The sequence below is a fragment of the Barbus barbus genome (assembly GCF_936440315.1).
Source record: "Barbus barbus genome assembly, chromosome: 40".
Taxonomy (NCBI): domain Eukaryota; kingdom Metazoa; phylum Chordata; class Actinopteri; order Cypriniformes; family Cyprinidae; genus Barbus; species Barbus barbus.
Window position 1 is genome coordinate 8,356,683 of NC_136718.1, and position 22,078 is coordinate 8,378,760.

Here is a 22,078-nt window from a genome sequence, read left to right on the forward strand (position 1 = left end):
TAGTAAAATTAAACGAATTGAATTATATCCAACAACATTAAGTCACAGTTGATGGCCTTATTGAAAATGCAAATTGATTATCTGCCAGTAGGTGGCGCTTTTGGAATGGTTTCCCTCGTAACAGCTGTACACAGGCTTTATCATTTATAATTTATGAATAATTTATTAAGGCTTTATAATTTAGATGAGATGAAAATAACATCAAACATTTGAGAAACGCCCCCTTTTTGGTCTGCAGAGGCTTATATTACAAATATTAGATTAATGAGACCAAAGACTGCATGTTAGATTTACCCAAAACAAATTATATGTTGTGTTTAAGCACTATAGAGATATCAGAGCCACCAGCAAATTCCAGAAGATCTAGCCGAGGTGAGGCGCTCTCTCCGCGGGTTTATGAGCGCTGAACGGCCACTGATGCACAGGAGCTCACATCTCCGAAAACGTGGAAGCAAATTTTCATATAGATGTTATCTTTATTAACAAACGCATATTTGAAGTCTAAACAACTCTCGTGTTAAAAAAACACTTAAAACGGCATTCTTTGACAAACAGTAATATTTTTTTAAATTACAGTGGATTTGAGCGTCCACCATGACACTCACTGTGAGATATACTGCAAGCGGAGTAATAAAAACGGTGAAATGTTGGCGTTCCTATATCACTTGAATATCACACTCTTATCAGCCAATCAGATTTGATGACTAGAAAGAACTGTTGTTGGCCTAATGCTGCAAAACCTCCAAATATGCATTTGATTTTTTTTTAAACTTACAATTCGGAAGTTCTAATAAGTTCTATTAACAGCTTTTATATTTAAATATATTGTGAATTTTCAAGTATAGCAGGTGAGTTTAATGATTATTATTGTTTTTTTTTTTTACTGCTATCCATATACACTGTAAAAATGTTCTGTGCTTTAGTCATGTTCACACAATTGTCAGCATAGGCATGAATAATTAATATGGTTGTATTGTTTGCTAGATTTGCTTGCATTGTTTTCGACTTTGATATGTGATGAATGAGTGTGTTCCTCAAAATTATTTTTTCATAGTTTGCTGGTTGTTCCCCGTGTCGTGTACCAAGTGTTGAGGTCTGTATTTCATATTTATGTCTTATGAGTATTAATGAGATGAATATTCATGTTATGTTGTCAGCAGTTAATGATAACAAGGACTTTTCTCTTGACATGCACAATTTGAATATAAAACATGAGACAAAAAACACATAGTATTGAGCAATTTAAAACCATGCAGTTGAAGGAAAAAATGTTTAAAACATGATTTTTTTTTATTATTTTTTTTACAAATATGACTTCAAAAGTCATGAAGGTAATGGACTGGAGTGGTGTGGATTTTTTGTGCATTATTGTGATGTTTTTATCAGCTGTTTGGACTCTCATTCTGACGGCACCCATTCACTGCAGAGGATCCATTCGTGAGCAAGCGATGTACTACATTTCTCCAAATCTGTTCTGGTGAAGAAACAAACTCGTCTACATTTTGGATGGCCTAAGGATGAGTGAATTTCAAGCATATTTAATTATTTTTTTGGTTAGCTATTCCTTTAATATAAATAGATAATTGTTACAGTTTTGACAGGTGAAGTCAAGCAAGATGTTTTCTTGCAGTATTAATGAATTGAATTTAAATAAAAAACATGCAGACCGTAATTTTTGTTAAATTCACTGAAAATCTATTTTTTCACACACTCATCAAGCATGATATTCTCAAGAGGAAAAATTGCAATATCATTTTAACATAGCAAGAATAATGCACCCTCTCCCTCACATAAATGTGTAGGTGGAGAAAATGAAACAGAATCTCATTACTAAAACAACTCAATGACACAGTCCTGTCCACATTTGACTGGTTGTTATATTTGTCCTCCCTTTAAAGTTAGCTTTGAAATATTCCCCCATTTTCTTCCAATATGTACAATGAGTAAGATGAACTGAAGAGGTGTTTTATCTTTGTATGAGACACACCTCCCTCCTTCAATCCAATCCTTAAACCAACACTTCATCAGATACTGTGACCCTCCACAATACAGATAAGTCTTGTTGTATCAGGGAAGGTGTGGAATCGGTTGATCTGGTTTTCCATCAAGCCACAGATTTAAAATTGGACATCATGGTGACTCATGCAAAAGTACATTTTAATAGTGACAGTTTTTGTCTTTTTAATGTCTTGAATTGTTTTTCATAGTTTCACGCTCTCGTTATTTAAAACAAACCATATTTATGCTGTAAGGGAATCCATATTAAATATGATATCTGGATTGTATTTTATTAATTTAACTTTGCATACTTTTGTTCATAGCTTGAGAGGACATCTCACGCAACCTGTCCATGTTGCCATCTGCCTCACTTGGCTATATCTTCTACAAAATGTCAAATTAATTTGTGTCAAAATACCACTGGACGCTTTTGACATCAGAAATAAAAGATATGGTAAGTTTTTTCTCTTCCATTTTAAAGGCTGCTAAACAAATTTATCACATGCACATGGTTTGTAGAATTTTATTATTCGCATTCAGCATCATTTTCCCTGCTGTTCTCAAAACTTGTGGCTCATATTTTGGTTGCAGTTTTCCATTTTGGTGGCTTTGTGAGTAATGTTACAATGTTATGACAAACATCTCACAATCCCGATCTCTATTCTATCTGATTTGATCTCTAACATGACAAATGAACTTTTCATGACATTCTCTCCAAACCACAAAGGACTGAAAACAAGGGTGTTGTTTTCCAGTAAAATACGCATAATGATGATAATTACTCGAAAGATCGCCCTCATCGCCGACAATGATTTCCCCACATATTCTGTTCATATGGGAGTAATATTTCATATATCAGGCTACTCACTGTGAACAAAACACAAAAGCCTGTGAATGAACCATGGTCAGAAAAAAATAATGCTGCCATCCTCTGGTTGAAATATTAATAGCAACAGTTTCAGCTGTACCAAACACATTTATTATGTAAGGTGCTTTTATTAGTCCACTCTCAGTTCTTGATTTTTCATTTGAGGAGAGTTCTTCGTCAGTGTTTCTTGACAAACAACAAAAGTATCTGCCCTTTCTCTAGAATAATGGCCTTACACATGATCATACACACACTTGTGTATATAAGGACTGTCATTTGAACACTCTGCTGTAATTTTCTCAGCATGTACACTCATTTCCTGTGCTGTAATTACAAAATATGCACTCCCACTACAGATCATATTTCCCATCAGGCAACAATCTCACTGTTTAATAGGGTTGAATATGCAATAATACTCCAGAAATAACTGCAATTATTTTTATGGATAGAAAAATACTTTTCAGATGTATTTGTGAGGTTATAAATTCAGAGCTCAACCAGCTTTTGATTAAAAAGAATAAAAAATAAGAATTCAGGCAATTCAGGAATTCATTTAACACCATGGTGATTGAATGGACGTTTAATAACTCTGTGATTACATTCAGTTTCATCAGCAGTACATTTAAGACTGTTCCCTTAATTCAGGAGTGAGGGATGTCTATCAGCAGCTGTCTGTAGGCAGAAGGGCTGTCAGTAAACTGGTTGTGCACGCAGGGTTTTTTTCTGTTTGCGTGGGGTTGGGATTCTTTCTATGCCATGAGATGTTTGGATTTCTAGAGGAGGATGTGGATTTTAAGTGTTTGAATGTGCTGAACTAAGTTTAAAGTTGTCGTCTTTCACATCATTTTTGCTTCACACATAGCCTACATAACGGATGATGGATTGTGGAAATATTAGTTGTATTTTTTTGGTACATTTGCATTTTTTGTTCTTTTGTGTTTCTGAGTTATTCATTCTCAGGTTTATCACAGTATCAACTTATTTCAAATTCAGTTCATTAATTTCAGAAATGAAAATTCTTTCATCATTTACTTGCCCTCGTGTTGTTCCAAACCTGTATGACCTTCTCTCTTCTGTGAAACAATAAAGAAGATATTTGGATGAAAAGTGTGTTTGTCAATGGTAACTAAAACTGACTGGATGCTAACATTCTTCAAAACATCTTTTATGTTAAAAGAAAGAAAAAAATAAATATTAGAAATAATAAATAAATACATTTACAAACAAAACCTAAACACTATACTAGTTCTAAGAGTAATGACAAATAAATGAAGTAAGGAACTTTGTTATGTGAAACATAAAAATATATTTTGAGAAAATTGTGTTTTGTTTTTGTCCATACAAAGAAAGTCAATGGTCACCAAAACTATTTGGTTACAGACAATATTCAAAATATCTTATTTTATGTTCTGCAAATATTATTTATGCATGTATGTACGTATCTGTTTCTTTATTTAAATTATTTAATTAATTAGTTTGTTTGTTATATCTTTTCTGGCTTTTATTTTTTATTTTTTTAAATAATGCTCCCAAATTATGTTTTTCTAAATTTGTTTAGTTTTAGTAATGAGGTCTTAAGAAACCTCTAAGTATATTAAACAAACAAACAAACAAACGAATGAATAAACAGACAACATAATGCATCCAATAGAGAGTTAATACTATTTTCACTTATATAAAAATCATTTAAATATTACCACATGAAGCACATTTGTAGTTGCCTGACAAAACAATTTGAACTTGTATTGGAGAAATTTGTCTGTAGGTTATAGGGATAAAAAAAAATATTCGATTTTGGTGTATTTTTATAATATTTATTGTTACTCACGCACTCCCACACTACATAGTCAACAGATACAATGTGCTTGAACATTTATGTGTGTTTCTTCAATTCTTCACTGAATAACAGGGATACCCGTGTATATGGACGGACATAAAGCGGAACAGAGGCTCATAGCGCATCCGTGATGATGAAATCGCTGCGTGTTCAGTTGAGCGCTGCTCTCTCAGCGGTGAGGAAGGAGTTTGGTGTATTCCAGCGCGCATACGCCACCTACGCTCCTCTCCTCTCCTCCTCCTCTCCTCTCCTCTCCTCTCATCCATCCACCCGAGAGAGCTGCTCTCCCCCCTCCGCTCATTCATCCTCTCGGACAGTCTCCATCCTTTGACGGAGGACAGAAGCAGCAGGGCGGTGGCAATCGCGAGCCCTCAATGCTCGGCATTTGGACGGAAATCCGCGCGTCAAACCTGGAGAGACAGGTAGGGCTCTTTGTTGCGATGCCATCCCGTGTATGCTCACTCTCCGTGAAGTGTGCACCGTAAACAGTCTAAATGTGTCCTCTCAGCGCTTGCAGAGAGGGCTCAGCCTAGATGCCCTTGTGATGAGCCTAAAATCTTGCGTTATTCTGACATTTTGCGCGGCAGGCCGGTCTGTTAACAAGGGGTTGCCACCGCTTTTGGTCGTGTGGTCATCTTTAACTCGGTTTAGTGAAGAGGACAGTAAAAGGATGCCGTTGTTATACTGAACAATAGCCTACGTTTAATGTCAGTGCAGGTAAACTAACCTATTTCACTTATAATGGAGAACAGCGCTGATATTTAACCCATATCTATTTCATATATTGCATAAAGCAAGCTAGTTGCTGTATTTCTTCTCCATTGGCCGTGTTATGGTATCACGTGCAGAATAACATTTATCTTCGCTGTGTGAATAGGTTACCTGGAGCTTCACTATAATTTAAATGTTGCTTATTGGTGACTCAGATGTAAGTGAGGTGTCAAGGCTGTTTAATGGAAAGAGGGTGTGGCACCGGGGGCAGTCGCGCGCGCTTCGTGTGGCTCTAGAAGCCAATTAACTGAAAGCTGTTGAGACTTGGAGAGCGCGGGAGTAATCCAGTGCGCACTGTGTTAGTTTGCTATAATAGAGCTGAAGGAGCACGCTGGGAGAAAAATGAACATTTGCCAGCGCGTTTCGGAAAACAACTGGACTTATTATGTATTTGTTGGCGTGTTTGTATTGTGTGGCTTGTTTATACTACAGCTCCCATGTGGTTCATGCCAGATTTTTCTGCTGTGTTTTGCCTGAAGAGGCTCAGATGAGTATACAAAGGTCTCCAGCAATTGGATTACAAATTCTAGTTGCTTTTCAAACCTGGGAATGTTATGTTGTCCAGGCCTGGGAAATTTATGGGAATGATTAAAATCTAGGACATACATCCCCTACATTCTCAAAAATTAAGATTCTTTACTGGCATCTTTGGTTTCTTCGAAAATCTTTAACATCCATGAAACCTTCCCAAAATGATCTTAAAAATAAAGGTTCTTTATTGGCATTGACGGTTCAAATTGAACCATCAAAATGAAAATTCGGTTATTAATTACTTACCCTCATGTTGTTCCTCGTTCATCTCTGGAACACAAATTAAGATATTTTTGATGAAATCCGAGAGCTTTCTGACCCTGCATAGATAGCAACGGAACTGAAATGTTCCCAGACCCAGAAACGTAGTCAGCACATCAGTGGTTCAACCGTAATTTTACGAAGCTATAAGAATACTTTTTGTGCACAAAGAAAACAAAAATAAAGACTTTATTCAACAATTCTTCTCCTCTAAATCACGTCTTCCGCCATTATCAAGAGCACCTGTTCACGTAAACAACGCATGCATGTGATGCTGATCATATCTTAAAAATATAATTTCTGTTTTGAAGATGAATGAAGGTCTTACAGGTTTGGAACGATATGAGGGTCAGGAATTAATGACAGAATTAATTTTTTTTTGGGTGAACTATCCCTTTAACATCAATGGAAACTTTCTGTTCCACAAAAGGTTCTTTATATTAAAATATTGTTTTTGAGAAAATTGGTTCTTTTAAGAACTGATCACTGTAAATGGGGAAGCAAACAATTGTTCTTCTATGGCACCCTGCTTTTTTTGGAGCATTTACTTTTAGGAGTGTGAACTTTCCTATTGCACAAAACACTAAGGGTTCTTTCTTGGCATTCCACGAAGAACCTTTAACATCCATGGAATCTTTCCATTGCACAAAAAATGATTTATAGTTGAAATGGTTCTTTTATAAGAACTGTTTACTGAAAGGTTCTTTTGGAAACCCAAAGTGGCTCTTCTTCAGCATCGCTGCTAAAACCCCCTTTTGGAACTTTTATATGTCTATAAGTGTGCTTTGTCTTTATTTTCTGCAAGATGTGTTTTTAGAGAGTATATGCTCATCTGCAATGCATCTCTAAAACATTCCCTCTCAGATGTTAAAAAGACATTCAGTTGTATTAGAGACATATACCCCCGGTTTCACAGACAAAGCTTAAGACTAGTCCCAGACTAAAATGTAATTCTGAGCTGTTTCAACTCAAATAAACTTGCACTGACTGATCTTAAAACATATCAATGGCTTTGTTTTGTCTCAAGATGCACACTAGTAATGTTTTTTCTAAGGTATGTTAATAAAAATTACTTAAAAGTCCTAATTGAACTATGGCCTAATCCTGGCTTTGTCTAAACCCTGTCCGTGAAACCGGGCCATAGACATATATTTAGCATGTGAATCGGCTCTCTTATAAAGATGCCTATTAGATGTTGTACACGATAATTAGATGTTTTCCAGATGTTCAGAGCTCTTGGAGATGTGCTGCATGCTTACTTTGAAGTCATGGAAATTTCTATGATCATTGGGTACATTTTCGAGTCATAGTTCATAGTATATTTAGCTGTAAAATGTTTCATAGACTAAGTATTGCTTTTGTTAAAAGTCAAACTTGCTTGGTGATTTCTGATTTGAAGCATTATTTAAATGTTCTTATCCAGTAATCACAAATGTTTGGAAAGGTCATGGAAAAGTCAGAAAGTGCCCTGGTTTATTAATGGAATTGGATGACTGAAAACCAAGGCAGACACAATTAAGTAAACCATAAAAATAAAAAATAAAAACTGGACACAAATTTAGTTGAATAATAAAATAATAACTAATGTAAGTAATGAGTGGGTCTGTTGCCAAACCACAGAAGTGCATTGGTCTGTTTGGCCATTTCATTTATCACATGTGAAGTTTGGCATTGTTCCTTTTTTATGTCCAGAGTTATTAATAGATGAAAACGACCTTTGTTTTGAACATTTTGAACATTTTTGGACAATTTTGTTAATTATGCTTCTTACTGCCTTTGATTTTTAGTACATTTTAGCATATTCTGAAGAAAATGTGAGTGCTATTGGCCATATAAAAGCTGCTGCTATAATTCTACAGGCTTCCCATAGGATCCTATAGCGTTGTTAGCTACTGTATGTGGTTGCTTGGGTATTCAAAAAATCCCACTCACAAGTTTCTGATCCCTCCTTTAATGTGAGGTATTGAGATTTTATTGTCCACCAGGCAAAAATAGTAAGTCTGATCTCTCAACCCTTGTGCGTACGTTCACACCGGTTTTATTAGAATATCACATGACCATCTGTTATATTCCAATCTGTTTTCACGCTTTGGCGCTGAACCAAAGAGAGCCCAGAGAGAACTCATCCCTTGTCATATATTACAGCTGTTCAGCGTTTTCACCCACATAATGTTTATGTCATTTTTTTCCAGACATTTAAATACACATAAGTACTAGCAATGATGTCTGCGGAAATCTTTTAAATATCATTTAATAATGTGTATTTTTCACATCAGAAACACATTGTGTAGGTAACTATAAAGTTTACTCTATTCTTACTTACCTACAAATATTTGAGAAACAGACTATCAGATATTTCACAGTATAGTTAGCAAGCTTGTGAATATTTTGAATTAAAAAGGAACAATGCAATAAAACCAATACATTTGTTATACAGTGCTAATGTGGCTGCGGTGTGTTATGTGACAAGCTTGAAGAGTAGCCATAGTAAGGTGATGCATTCTAAAATAACAGTTTAACTCACTCCTGGGGCTCAGCTTGAATATTTTAAACAGATGTGTGAAAGGGTTAAATCGGTAATAGCACACCTCCTCAACAAGCTGCATGATTTGAGGTATCATTTTTTTTAGCAGAAACTGTGGATGAGTAATGCGCCAAAGTGTAATACCTCGGTTTAGAGGTTTGTTGAGTTCTTTAAAAAAAAAAAAAAAACCTAGGAATGAGTAATAGTAAAAGCAGGTGCCGCTAATTAGCCGAAAACCAACTGTTTAATTCATGTCAAGGCTGTAGCAATACAAAGTGGCAAAAATTTTGCAAGCTATTCCTGTAGCACATTGTTTGGACTAATTGAGCACAGCGTGCTATTAATGGTAAACTGCAACCGTCCCGTCTTACACACGCCTCCATCATGCTCTCAGCGTTCCTATATAACGTCCCATGAGTTCCCGTAATGACAGTATGCTGACATGCATTGCATTGTGCTGCATTTGGCAGTTCTGTAAGAATAAGATCCTGTTTTCACAACCTTTTTTCCCCATGAGCACAACCGAGGGCGAATGTGTTGCACAGGTAAACTGGAGTTAATCAGCCAAACGTGTGCTCTCAATAAACAAAATGTTTAGGCGGAGTCTGAAAGCGAAGGTACAATGGCTGCTTTGTTGGCTCGGCTGCCAGACAGTCAATGGCTCTGTCCCAAATGTAAGCTTAAGCCATTGCAGTCCATCTCTGAGCCCACATTTTGGTGACGTAATGCTGCATAAACTGTCGGGTATAGCAGTCCAACATGTAATCCACATCAACTTGGACGCAGTAAAAAGATGCATCAAGGAGCCTTGTGAGAACTGTTGAGAATTAGAAAATTGTAAATGGGAAACCCATACTGTCTCTTGAACATCACAAACTGTCTATCGCAGGACCTCAAATTCACATTTCTGACAGGGCCAAAATGAAAATTCTCTGTAGGGGTCAATCGATTATCGGTTTGGCAGATTATCAGCACTGATATTAAGCAGTTTTATGGTTATCGGTCATTTTCAAAACCGATTTGCCAATAAAATAATTTAAAAGCATTTAAAGAAAGTTTTTCTCAGAGCCCTTGTTATTCGTAATTTTGACAATTTCATTTTTACACCAGACATACATATCAGTTTAAAATATCGGTTATCTGTTTACTTGATCTGTAATAATTGCTATCGGCCCTGAAAAACACATATCGGTTGACCCCAAATTCTCTCATTGTTTACTTATCCATCCCAGATGTACATTATATGACTTTCACAGCATGTTAACGTTTATGTCAAGTGTGAACTCATGAACCCATGCCTAGCATTTCTCTTCAGAAGTAAATTCAGTGATATATCAAATAGGGTCATATGAATTACCTTCGGGTTTGTTTTGTGCAGTTTTTGAAGCATCAAGTTTGAGGCATTTATCTACTTGCATTATATGGACTTAAAGAGATGGACTGATTTTCGAAACATTTCCATTCGTGTTCATCTGAAGAAAGAAGGTCAGTCATATACATCAGGGACAGCATGAGGATGCGTAAATAATGAGATGATTTTCATTTTTTGATGGAGTATCCTTTTAACAGGCACATTTCAAGGACAAATTTTGTATAATGTGGAATCTAATGATCTACAACAAATGTATTATAAAATACTTTAGAATAAAATATAAATATAAGATATATTTGAAATACTTGATATGTATGTGGTGTGTGTGTATATATATATATATAATTCTATTTCAGTTAATGTTTATTTTATTTCAAGCTATGAAAATATTTTTATGGATTCAGTTAACTAAAATAACCCTCAAAATAGCCCTCAAAAATGAACCAGACGGAGGCATCTGAATAGAAAGGATGTTGCACTATGACATGACATCTTCTTCTTTAATATAAGCCTCTTTTTGTGGCCTTTTTTTCCTCTCTGGGCCCTAACCCAGTAAGATTCATCCTCTCTGCTCTGTCTGCTCTTATGGCCTCCAGGGCAGACAAACTGAAAAAAATGACCCCCTCTTTTTCTCCACCCCCATCGCAGGGCTCAGAGAGTGCAGATTACTCTTCATTCATGTTTAACAGTGTCCTGTTTGCTGTGTGTGTCTGAGAGGACAGTGTCTGTTCTTTACAGTCAGGGTTGGGAAGATTTTGATGCTCACAGAAGGAGAGCTGCCTCCCACGGGAGCTTATTTGCCTGTATATGAGTCAGTTGTATGTATGAAGTTCTGCCCTGATCGTACAGAAGAATGTAAATTATTCAGAAGGTATTTCAGCTTTGTGGTCTTGTGGGTGACAGCATGACTCGGTCTGATTGCTGTGAGTCAGCGCAATTTTCCCTTGCCGCTTCATCAGACCCCCTTTCACATTCATTGGATTCACTGACATCTTTTAAATGGACACGAGGCGGAAAATGAAGGGGTAGGTGGTGATGCCTTCCAGGAGGCACTGATACCTTGGGGCTAAAAGCAGTTTTACTTCCCTCAGTATCGAATCTGGCTTTGCCTTTTTTTATTTTCTAGGAGAGCCTTTTATACTTGCCATAATGATATTTTAGCATGGAAATATGGAGTCACAGACCTCTAAAAAAAGGGTCATTGCTGTTGTTGTATCACTCGGTTCCTTTTCTCAGCTGTAATTAGCAGTTCTTGCTAAGGCAATCACTGTTATTATAGCTCATACTTTGTTCTAAGCTGTAAGTGTTAAACTTTGGGGTGTAACGATCATCCTGTTTGTGCTACATGAATAATACCGAAAATCTTGTGATTTTGTAACTTTATTTCTATAGAGACTTTATTTCTTTATTTCTATATAACTTTATATCTTTGTCACAGTTCTCTTTTTTAGTTTTTATGGCACAAATGGTCTTCCACAGGGTCCTTAGCAATATCTATAAAACAGAGTATCAAGACTTGGTGTAGTTTTGTAATTGTTAAACAAACTCTATTTAATATTGTTTTCATTCATTTAAATAATACTGAAATTAAATCTAAAAATTAGATGAAAAACTTAAAAAAATTAAATGTGGTCTTAATTTGAAGTATACTTAAAAAAATGTGAAGTATCTTCACTAAAATAAATAAAAATGTTAATAAATTAAAATGGCAATTAAAGCTAAATAGATGTTTTATTAAAAGGAAAAAAATGTATGATGACAATAGACTGAAAATAGAAAAATGAAAGCTTATTCAAAATATTAGAATAAATTATTTAAAAAAGATGCATCAAGGGTGTTCAGAATTACAAAAACAAGTCCAATTTTAGTTGAATATTATTTCATATATATTTTTGTTAATTGAAATAAATCTACATCTCTGTTGCCTTACCAACTAACTGAAATAAAAAGCACATATTAAAAGACTAAAGTTAAATTAAAATGAAAAATGTCAATATTAAAATAAAAGCTAAATTAAAATATTTAAAAAAACTATAATAATATATAATAATACTAAAATAGCACTGCTTGGTGGTTGGCTCTTTTGACTACAGTCAGTAAGCAGCAACCTAACCACACAGAACACATTAGCATTCGCATATCAATGGCCTGACTGTGAGTTTTGCCCAGACGAGTTTTGCAAGCACCTCTGACATTTTGTTCAGATTAAATTATAGGAGCTTTATTACATTTAAACTCTAACATTCTGGTGTATTATCATTGTGGTTAAAGAATTAAATTCAACAAGACAGACATAGTTATTCAGACAGAGATAGGAATCTATCTCTCTGTGTTTGAAACCAAAAACACCTCATTTGCATAACCCTAATGAGTCAGTCTATTTGATCTCCCAGTCTAGCAATACATCTCAGCCATTGCTGAGACTGTTGAATAGGTGAGGTAAGTGGGAAGGATGTATTGATAAGTGAATGAGGCTGGCCAAAAGAAAGGCTCAATCATTTGAGAATTGAGTTGGCTACTTTGACTGCCATTTTAAGAAATTAGTTTAATCAGTAAATGAGCATTTCGTTACTCCAGGCTTTCTGCCATTGCGCCTAGCAGGGACTGACAAGGGCTAATCAATGAGCTTTTTCATTGTACAAATCATACAGTTGCTATTCGGTCTAAGAAGTAGATGTCCTTCTAGATGCAGCTCATTTACTTCAAACCCTTCCTACTTTGAAAATCATTCAAGGCTTATATGTAAAATTCCAGAGTTCGATATATTAAGTGCTTTGAAACTCATCGCCGCGAGTCTATTTCAAGCTGGTCTCCATTAGAATGAACCATCTTCTGTGGTAAAAAGCTTCAGTGCCGCACAGTTGTTTAGGTCTTTACGTGGCTTAGATGATTTCCTTGATGAGTCACAAGCTCATCAAGTCACTAGCAATGCTAATATCTGAAGCTCATTTTAGATTATTGTGAGAATTAAAAATATTACCCAACTGATTAACCTTTAATGTCAGTCATCAAGAGGATACCCACTGGCTGAACTCGCATTTAATTTTTTATTCGGTGGCCGTTTTCTCCATAGACAGTTCGTGTTTGTATCACCATGGCAACAGAACTTTTCAAAGAGCACCCTTTTTTGTTGAAGATCTCTTTACCTCATTTTCCTGTTTTTATAGATGGGTTCATAAAACAGGCCTCAGTCAGTGTGTCAGACTGAGAGTTTGTCATTGTGTCATGGTGGAAGTTTTAAAGGAGCTTTGTGACAGTGACCGTTGTGGAGGTAGTAAACACATTTTGGTCGCTGGAGCACGATACATCGGATTGAAGAATGCGCAAAATGATTCAACCTGTAGCAGAGGTACTCAAATGGTACTCAAAAAAAGCCTATCAAATAAAGATTCACTTGGGTTTGTGTTTGAGCTCTGAGGAACGTCCATATTTTACATGGTGGTTTTGCAGCATTGATCAATGTAGCCAATCACAAACATGTCTGCTGAGCTCATGACCGCAATATCCAGTCACTCTACACAACTTACAGAGTCTGGGATCGATGCTACTTGTCAAAAATCAGAACCAGTCTGCAGATATTGGGCAGTCTGAGTACATGATAGGCACATTAACTAAAGGGATAGATCACCTGAAAATTAAAATTGTCATTTATTCACCCTCCACATTTTTCTGTTGAACACAAAAGAAGATATTCTGATCCTGCAATAGATATTCTGTGTTGTTAACCAAACAGTTGACGGTAGCCTTTCACTTCCATAGTATGGAAAAAATCCAACCTCTTCCAGAATTTTTTCTGCACCCTTCACGTTTTGAATCCCAACTGCCGGGAATACGTGACTAAACATGACTGAAATGGTATGCAAAGTAACATAGCACTTTATCTTATTTCAGAAAGTATTTTTTCTACTCATTTTGTTGAACATTTGACTATTATATTCTTGTGCAAGTTCAGGGTTTTGGTACTTTAAATATACACTGTGAATGTAAAAAAAGTTTGGAAAGATGTGATGCATTGTTTTTGTTAATATGACTCCTCATACAGTGCCTTTTAAGGATATAATCAACTATTTTCCATTGTCTAGTCTTTAATAAGCAAATAAAAATCACAATAAATTGTAATATCGACTCGCAATAGTAACTGCTAAGATGTTGTTACATGTCTGTGTTTTATCCTGTGACCTAGTTTTGCCAATTCTGTTTAATTAGTTATTGAGTTCACCTGTCGAGTCCTCGTTATCTGCACTATATTAGTTCCTGTCTTTTGTGTTTGAGTTTGTCGGTTATTGTTGATGTCTACATGTTGGTGCAGCCTGCTTCTAAGATTTCCTTGTATCCTCTCCTTGGACTTGTATTAAATGTGTGACTTTAGATATTTCTCCTTCGTCGTGAGCCTTCCTCTGCACAACACGTAACAGATGTCTGTTTTTTTTTAATTGTGACAGTCACTAGTCTATATTAAGTGTATCATTCAACGTTTTCCCATGGTCTAGAGTTAAAAACAAAAATCGCAACACATAGCAATATCGAATCGCAATACTTGTTGAATCGAAATTCTTAAAAAAAAGTCATACAATAAAAATAAAAAAATTGCAATACATGTTGTATCGGCACCCAAGTATCGTGATAGTATCGAATCGGGAGGTAGGTGTATCGTCCCATCCCTAGTGGCTACAATCAACTGTTCGGTTACCAACATCCTTCAAAATACTTTCTTTTGTGTTCAACAGAAGAAGAAGGTTTGGAGCAACTTGAGTCTGAGTAAATGATAACAATTTTCAGTTTTGGGTGAACTATCCGTTTAAGATTGAGTTTGTCCAGTCTGGGATATCAAATATATTTGTTTTTTGAGCCGATTTTAGAACGCATTGTTTTAATTTCCAAGCAAGAGGCATGTATTTTTGCATTTATTGCATTTTGAATGACTTGAAATCTGTCATCCTCAGTCGTTTAGAGTATGATATTTTTCTCTTACCATTAACAAAGTCAGTATGTATGTATGTATGTATGTATATATATATATATATATATCATACATACATACATACAGGGCTGGGAAGGTTACTTTTAAAATGTATCTCACTACAGATTACAAAACACATGCTTTAAAAAGTAATCAGTAATGTATTTCATTAGATTACTTAGGTTTAGTAATGTAATCTAAATACTTTAGAATACTTTGAAATACTTAAGCTGACACAAGTAAGGGATAAATCCTTTAATGCACGGCTAGCTGTTGATTATCCCGCTTATTCCATGGTCATTTGCCAAGTTATAGACAAGTTAAAACTTGTACTGCTCTTTGCAGCACAATATTTGACCGGAAGGGTAAAAATGACGGTTATTTTCGTCAGTTACGGCTCGTTAGCGCTAGCATCTGCCAGCTTCAAATCAGACACAGAGATGAAATAGTGCGGTAAGACCACATTCATTTGAATGAATTATAGCATGTATTTCAATTAATTGTCGATTGAGAGAGAGAGAGATGACAGTTGTGTGTAACGTAACCTGCTTGCTGCGTCTGCGCGTCTCTCTCTACAAACAATTCATTCAAAAACAGCGATTTTATCACCTCGTTGCTGAGGAATATAATGTAGCGATTTAGTATCTATCTCTTATATTAGAAATAAAAATTGCGGGGAAGCACAATCTGCGATCTCCGACGTCTCTCTCTCCCCGTGTGTGTGTGTGTGCGAGCGAGTAATGTGTGTTGGTTAGTGTGCATCAATTAAAGCAGCGCATTAATATGGAAAGGTAATTAGACTGACCTGGAACTACCTGTGCAGTTAAACTAATTTAATCAACACCTGCCAGCCAATCAGAATCGTGTATTCAGACAGGCCATGGAATAACGTAATTTAACAACCACAGTTTGCTAATGATGCTTTTGGGAAACATACCCCAGATCTATCCAGTTTAATGTGAACCATTCACACTGGTTTTGTTAAACAAAAGGAAAGATTCATTTAAAAGATTGACTCAAAAGAATCACCTGTTCACGAATCGAATCATGAACTCGCATTACCGCGCCAAATATGATCTATTCTTGAACATCTTGAAGAAGTCTTTATTCATTCGAAAAGCACGCAAAGCTATCGTTTGACTTTATAAACTTTTATTTCATGCATGATTCGTATGGATCTGTTAACTGAATGCAAAGTGTGAATTCTAGGAGAATTTGGTGTCATTTTTTCAATTAAGTTCTTAGAAATATTAAACGTAATGATAACCATTCAACACTCAAAATATGAAAAAATAGAAAATCGAGTTACTGGATAAGATTTTTCAAAGATCAAGAACAACTTCCCTCAAGATGCTTTTTCAGATTAGACCTCGATGTGGTTAGGAAGTTTTGTTGCAGGTAGGCATTGCATTGCACTGATGTTACGTCGTTTTTCAGATTTATTAACTAGTCTTTGTATTTCCACGAGAGAAATGCATTGCGCTAATGGCTTTCTGTTGTCGTACATTTTTGTGTCGTGATGATGAGTGTAGCTACTCTTACTACCAGTTAAATAAACAGGCGGCTGCACGCAGTTTTTATTTTTATTTTTTATTTTTTTTTACAGAGAATCAGTAGCCTTATTGGTTAAAATCCCCAAACGGTTTACTTAAATATTAAATTAAGAAATTACATTAAACATCAAAGTAATCACTTTGGTAATCTAAAATACTTTTTGGATGTAACTGTAACTTGATTAACACCTAAAATTTAATTATAATGCAGTTACTCATATTTTGTATTTTAAATACGTAACGCCGTTACATTTATTTCCAGTGTTTTAAAACCTGTTTCATTTTTAAAAGTCATGTATTTTTTAGTCTTCGGTTCAGAATTTAGTCAGAATTTTCGCAAGAGTGCTGAACTGAAGTGAATGACAGCTTCACTGATTATAAAGTGAGCGCTCTTTGGTTGCTTTCTTTATGTAACCCATTCACAATTTAAATACAATTTTATTTTTCATGCTACTAACAGGACCAGCAGCCAAGTACACAGTGCAAAGTATCAGGACTGACAAATATTACAAAATTAAAATCACACTGCATTATATTCATGCACCTTTTGGGTGCAGATTATTATAAATATACATGTCAATACCGATTTCCTCCCAAGAGTGCCAGTAATCTGGCTAAATTATATGACAGAATTCTCACCGTGTAATTATTTGTGTCCTTATCTGTTTGCAAGTGCCATAAAGAGCCACATTTCATTCGAAATTTATGGCGTGTCCTTGAAAGAGAATCTATGTCTAATTCAATATGCAGTTATATGCATGCCCTTGAACTGCTCAGTGATGTGAGATGGCACGTTCTTAAAGGATGATGTCTGCATCTGTGGATCCTCACTTTTCTCCTGCGGAATTATCCAGTAGCAAATGTCCACTTTCCTTCTTGCCTTAATGTATTTATGGTACGGATAAAGTCAGATGTTGTAACTTAACAAAGGCTGTTTCACAGGATTTTTCAGGGATGGCCTTTCCTCAACTTGCTTTGATGCTCCTGTGGATAGAGATGTTTGTTCGGACTTTCACTGGACTGCGTTTTTATCGCAGCCGACCAATAAAAGGCCCCTCTGGTTTGAAGTTTTACACTCTCACTGAGAACCGTACATGCTTGGCAGCCTTTCAACTTAACTCTTGTTACTTCATTGGATGCCTTTCAGAAACTTGGGCAACATCCTCCAAGTCGATTTGAATAGGTTTTAGCTTTAAACCGCGGACAGAAAAGTCTCATTCCCATTCTTCAGGACAAGGACGTTTCCGTGCTGGACCGAACGCCGGTTCGTTGCATCAGCCAAATTTCACTCAGGACAGATTGATGGATTGGAGGTAAACAGCATTAATATGAATGCTCCAATTAATTTGAGAGGGGCCGTGTATGACGTGCATGCTAACTAGGGGCCCTGAAGAAAACCCGCTTTCCTTTCTTTGTCACGCTCCTCCTCTCTGCCTGTACGCCGCTCTCACAGACTGATTGCACCGGTGACGTCATCACTTCCTTCTGTATGCCACCATTTGAGGACTCAGTGGCTTGGGGCTACAAATGAATCTTGGTTTGATATGTTTTTCTTGCATATGAGCACCTGTGTTATCTATTTGTTTAGTAGAAGGTTGTTCTATGCATTATACTATTACTGCAGTGCTGTTTGAACAGATTTGTTCCAAGATGGTAAGAAGATGTCAGTTTTTTCCATAAACTCACTTAGTTGATATAAGACTCAGCTGATGTTTGGTTGTTTTTTATTTTTTACAGTGGACCGCTTTCATGCGTTGAACAAGGGGGGGTTTGTGCCTCCTGAAAGGGCACCGCAGCTCTCTCAAAAAGAAGTCTTGTCATCGCTGTAGCTCTGTTCCAAAATGTAGTGAGCTGAATCTGTAGGCTACATTTTAAAGCATTATACACACTTCTGATGCAGTGGCCGTCAAAAAGTCAAAAGCAGGATAATGTAATGCAACAAGCTCAGTTAAAAAAAATCAAAGCTGGAGAATTAGAGAATAGGACAATTCAAGAGAAATGTTGATTATAAATATAACTCATGCAATACTAAAAATTATTAGTAATAATCTATATATACTATGAATATTTATGCAAATTAAAGGAGTAATTCACCCAAAAATGAAGTCAGTTATCATTTACTCACCCTCATGTTGTTCCAAATTTGTAATATTTTCTTCATTGCAAAAGGTGATACATAAAAATGGTTACACTTTATTTTAATTTAAGGTGTCCTTGTTACAGTGTAATTATACATATAAGTACTGAGTAACAGTAATGGTTAGGTTTAGGATTAGGATTTGGTTTAGGGTTACTTACATGTAATTATGCATAATTTATTGTTATTATAATGGTATGCAATGTGTAACAAGGACATCTTAAAATAAAGTGTTACCTAAAAAATAAATGAAAGTGGATGGGAACTGGGACAGTTGGTCACCATTCACTTTCATTGTACGAGCAGCTTGGACATTCTACTAAGCTTCTGCTTTTGAATTCTATGTAAGGAAGAAAGTCTTACAATTTTGGAATGACACAAAAGTGGAAAAAATAATTTTCAGAATTTGCAGATTTTTCATTTTTGGGTGAAAAATGCCTTTACCCCAATATTTAATTTCTAATGCCTCTAAATGATCAATATGATCAAAACTGAGAAACATTTTTACTGAAATTGTTACTGATTTTTAACTGTACAGGTACAGCAGCTGCACCATATTGTATTTTTTTTCCCTCTGAAAATAAACAAATTCATCCTTGTGTATAAACTAAATTTTTCCCTATATATGAACCATAAAAAGTAAAAAAGAATGTACACTGAAATCATTTTTCGTCCTCTCCTCTCCCCTCAATAATTAATGTTTTCATTGAAGAACATACCAGATTTTATGCAATCCAAAAATTCATGTAGTTCATACATTTTATTTAGTATATCAGCACACCTGGTTTCTTTTCATTAAAAAGTTTCAAAACAAAGAACATTGTAGAAATACCAGAAGAAATATCTTTTGTGTTGGAGGATAGGTGGTCTACGAGTCAAAAAGGTTGAGGACCACTGCTTTAAAGTATTTCATCATCCCTGTTATTTCTCCTATACTAAAATTAATCAATGACACACACATTCTGAATCAGTCCCTAATGAGGTTTCATTGTTGTTTGGATGCAACCTAGGATACTGTTTACGTAGGCAGTAGGCAGCTTGCCAAGTTACGGACCATAGCTCCTGTCTTCAGAAAATATGGAGAGGCTTTCCCTCATTGCTTTTTCCTCATGCACATTTTGTCATTTCGCTGAACTCGTTTTGTGTGAACTGTTGACATGTTTGTCTTGAGTTACTAGAGCCTCTGCCCTGTGCCTTTCTTCAGCTAGCATGCGTTCTGCCATAAATGATGGATTTCTTTAGCAGACCGCACTACAGATGAGTGATTGTGCTCAGAGCTACGGAGAACTGGTCGCCAAGTGTAGATCCATTTTCCAACAGCAAGGCTGAAGGGAGAGAACGAAGGGGAAGATACTCGATGACAAATGGCATAGTACGGCCGTCATTTTGAATGAAATTATTCCCCATCATTTTGCTGGCTTTGGGGGCATTTATCTAAACAGGCCGGCATCCTGAACTACACTCCAAATGGGTGCTATAAAACAGCTTTAGTGCTTGATTTTAATGAGTGTTATGTACAAGAACGGGGTCTTAAAAATAAGTTATTTAAGTTTAATTACACATTTCAAGTTAGCACATAAAGAGATAGACAGGCTAATTGTGAAATGGCAAGTGACAGGATAAAAATAATACAAGCACAGTGAGCCATGGTAGCATGTGGTAGAAGATGACGTATAGGTCTAAGCAGAGGACGCAAGTTTGAATACAGCTTTTGTCACGTTATGATCCTATTAATACAAAACTGGAACTTAGATGTCGATTTGCTCTGACAGAAATTGGAAGAGAAAGATAAATGCCAATGCAGAGGAATTTAGCTTGCCATTTTGTGAGCATTTTGACATTTTAAATGTTTTGGACTGAAGCAGACATTTGTATTCCCCGTTGACACTGGCAAGAGAAAAAAACAAACAAAAAGCATGCCTGCCCCAATTTCAACCTTATGATAACATATCAATCTGTTAAAGAGATGTAGCATCTGTGCTTACTTAACCGTATGTCAATAAGACTAGGTTATTAAAAAACTGTGAGTGGCGTTGGTGTAGGGCATTGCTATACAGTTGGTAGTATACTTCACTTTACAAAAGCGTATAGCTGGGGGATCATTATATTTAGTGGCTCTTGGCATTCAAAAAAGTTTTAAGTGATTGCTAGGGCATAGGTGGTTACTTACTGGTCCAGCTCAAGAGAGCTCACTGCCAGGAATATTGCTATGATATTCCCATATCTACTGTGGATGGAAAATCAGAGCAGGACATTCATTTTAAACTCTTTGTCTACCTCAAAAATCCTCTTGTCAAAGGCTTGTCAGCTTTCATTGCAAAGGTCAATGTATAGCATAATACATTTTGGACATAGAGTACAGTACATGCTTATCTGGTTGTTCTTGAGCGTAATTACGCAGCTATCAATAGCAACTGCTTCTATTATGCTGTCCACCTTTTTGCTTTACCCAACAGAAAGCTACCCATTTCTGCAGAATCCAAAACTTTCATTAATGAAATACTTTATGAAATCCACACATCCCTTGGTCTTTGTGCGTTTAATAAATATTCAATTCACATTTCCATATAACCCTGTAAATCCTGACATATAAAATAAGTCAGAATAACTGATTTATATATTAAACCAGGTATTTATGACTAATATAGTATAGAATATGAAGCATACTGTATACTTGAGAAGCAAAAAACACCACAGTTTTATTAATAGGCATAAACTGAGTAACAAAATGTTCAAACCCAGGCTCTTTGTAAATACGTGTCTCTAGATACATTTCTGCAACACCGTCATTACGTACCTTACTGCATGTTTTGAGGCAGTTTCAAAGTGAAATGCCAAGAGAGTGGTGCTAAAACACACGTTCAATACGTGACTGTGGCACATTTTTAATATGTTGGTACAGGCACGTATTCCTGCATTTTTATTACGCTGCTTGTGGTACGCATTTTGGCTGTTCAGAATTCAAATATTCAGGGAGTGTCGCTAAAAGTTCCACGTTCTCCACTGGGCCGCACTATGGTCCAAGTGCAATCTCACGGGCCACATATCATTTACATATTACGTCACCAATACAAACCAACCAGATTTATAATATTATAGCCTAAATATCTAAACAATTACATTTATTGAAACAAATAAATAAATAATTCTACTCACCATTAATAAAACACCTGATGCTGTCGGGAGCTGACCGATTTTGTGAAATTCAGCTTGAAAGGAGTAACAGCACAATGAAGTTGCGATTGTAAGTTGCAGTCTGTAAGACA

The 22,078-nt window shown here is 35.9% G+C and overlaps 1 protein-coding gene across 1 annotated transcript in view; it reads left to right on the forward strand.

The window, feature by feature from the left end:
• The first annotated feature begins 4,838 nt into the window (after positions 1-4,838).
• LOC306860067 (band 4.1-like protein 1) overlaps positions 4,839-22,078 on the forward strand; it is a 91,074-nt gene continuing 73,834 nt past the window's right edge. Inside the window, exon 1 of the mRNA XM_079401594.1 lies at positions 4,839-5,125. The gene's annotated coding sequence lies outside the window, so the exon portion shown is untranslated. The remainder of the gene's footprint in view (positions 5,126-22,078) is intronic.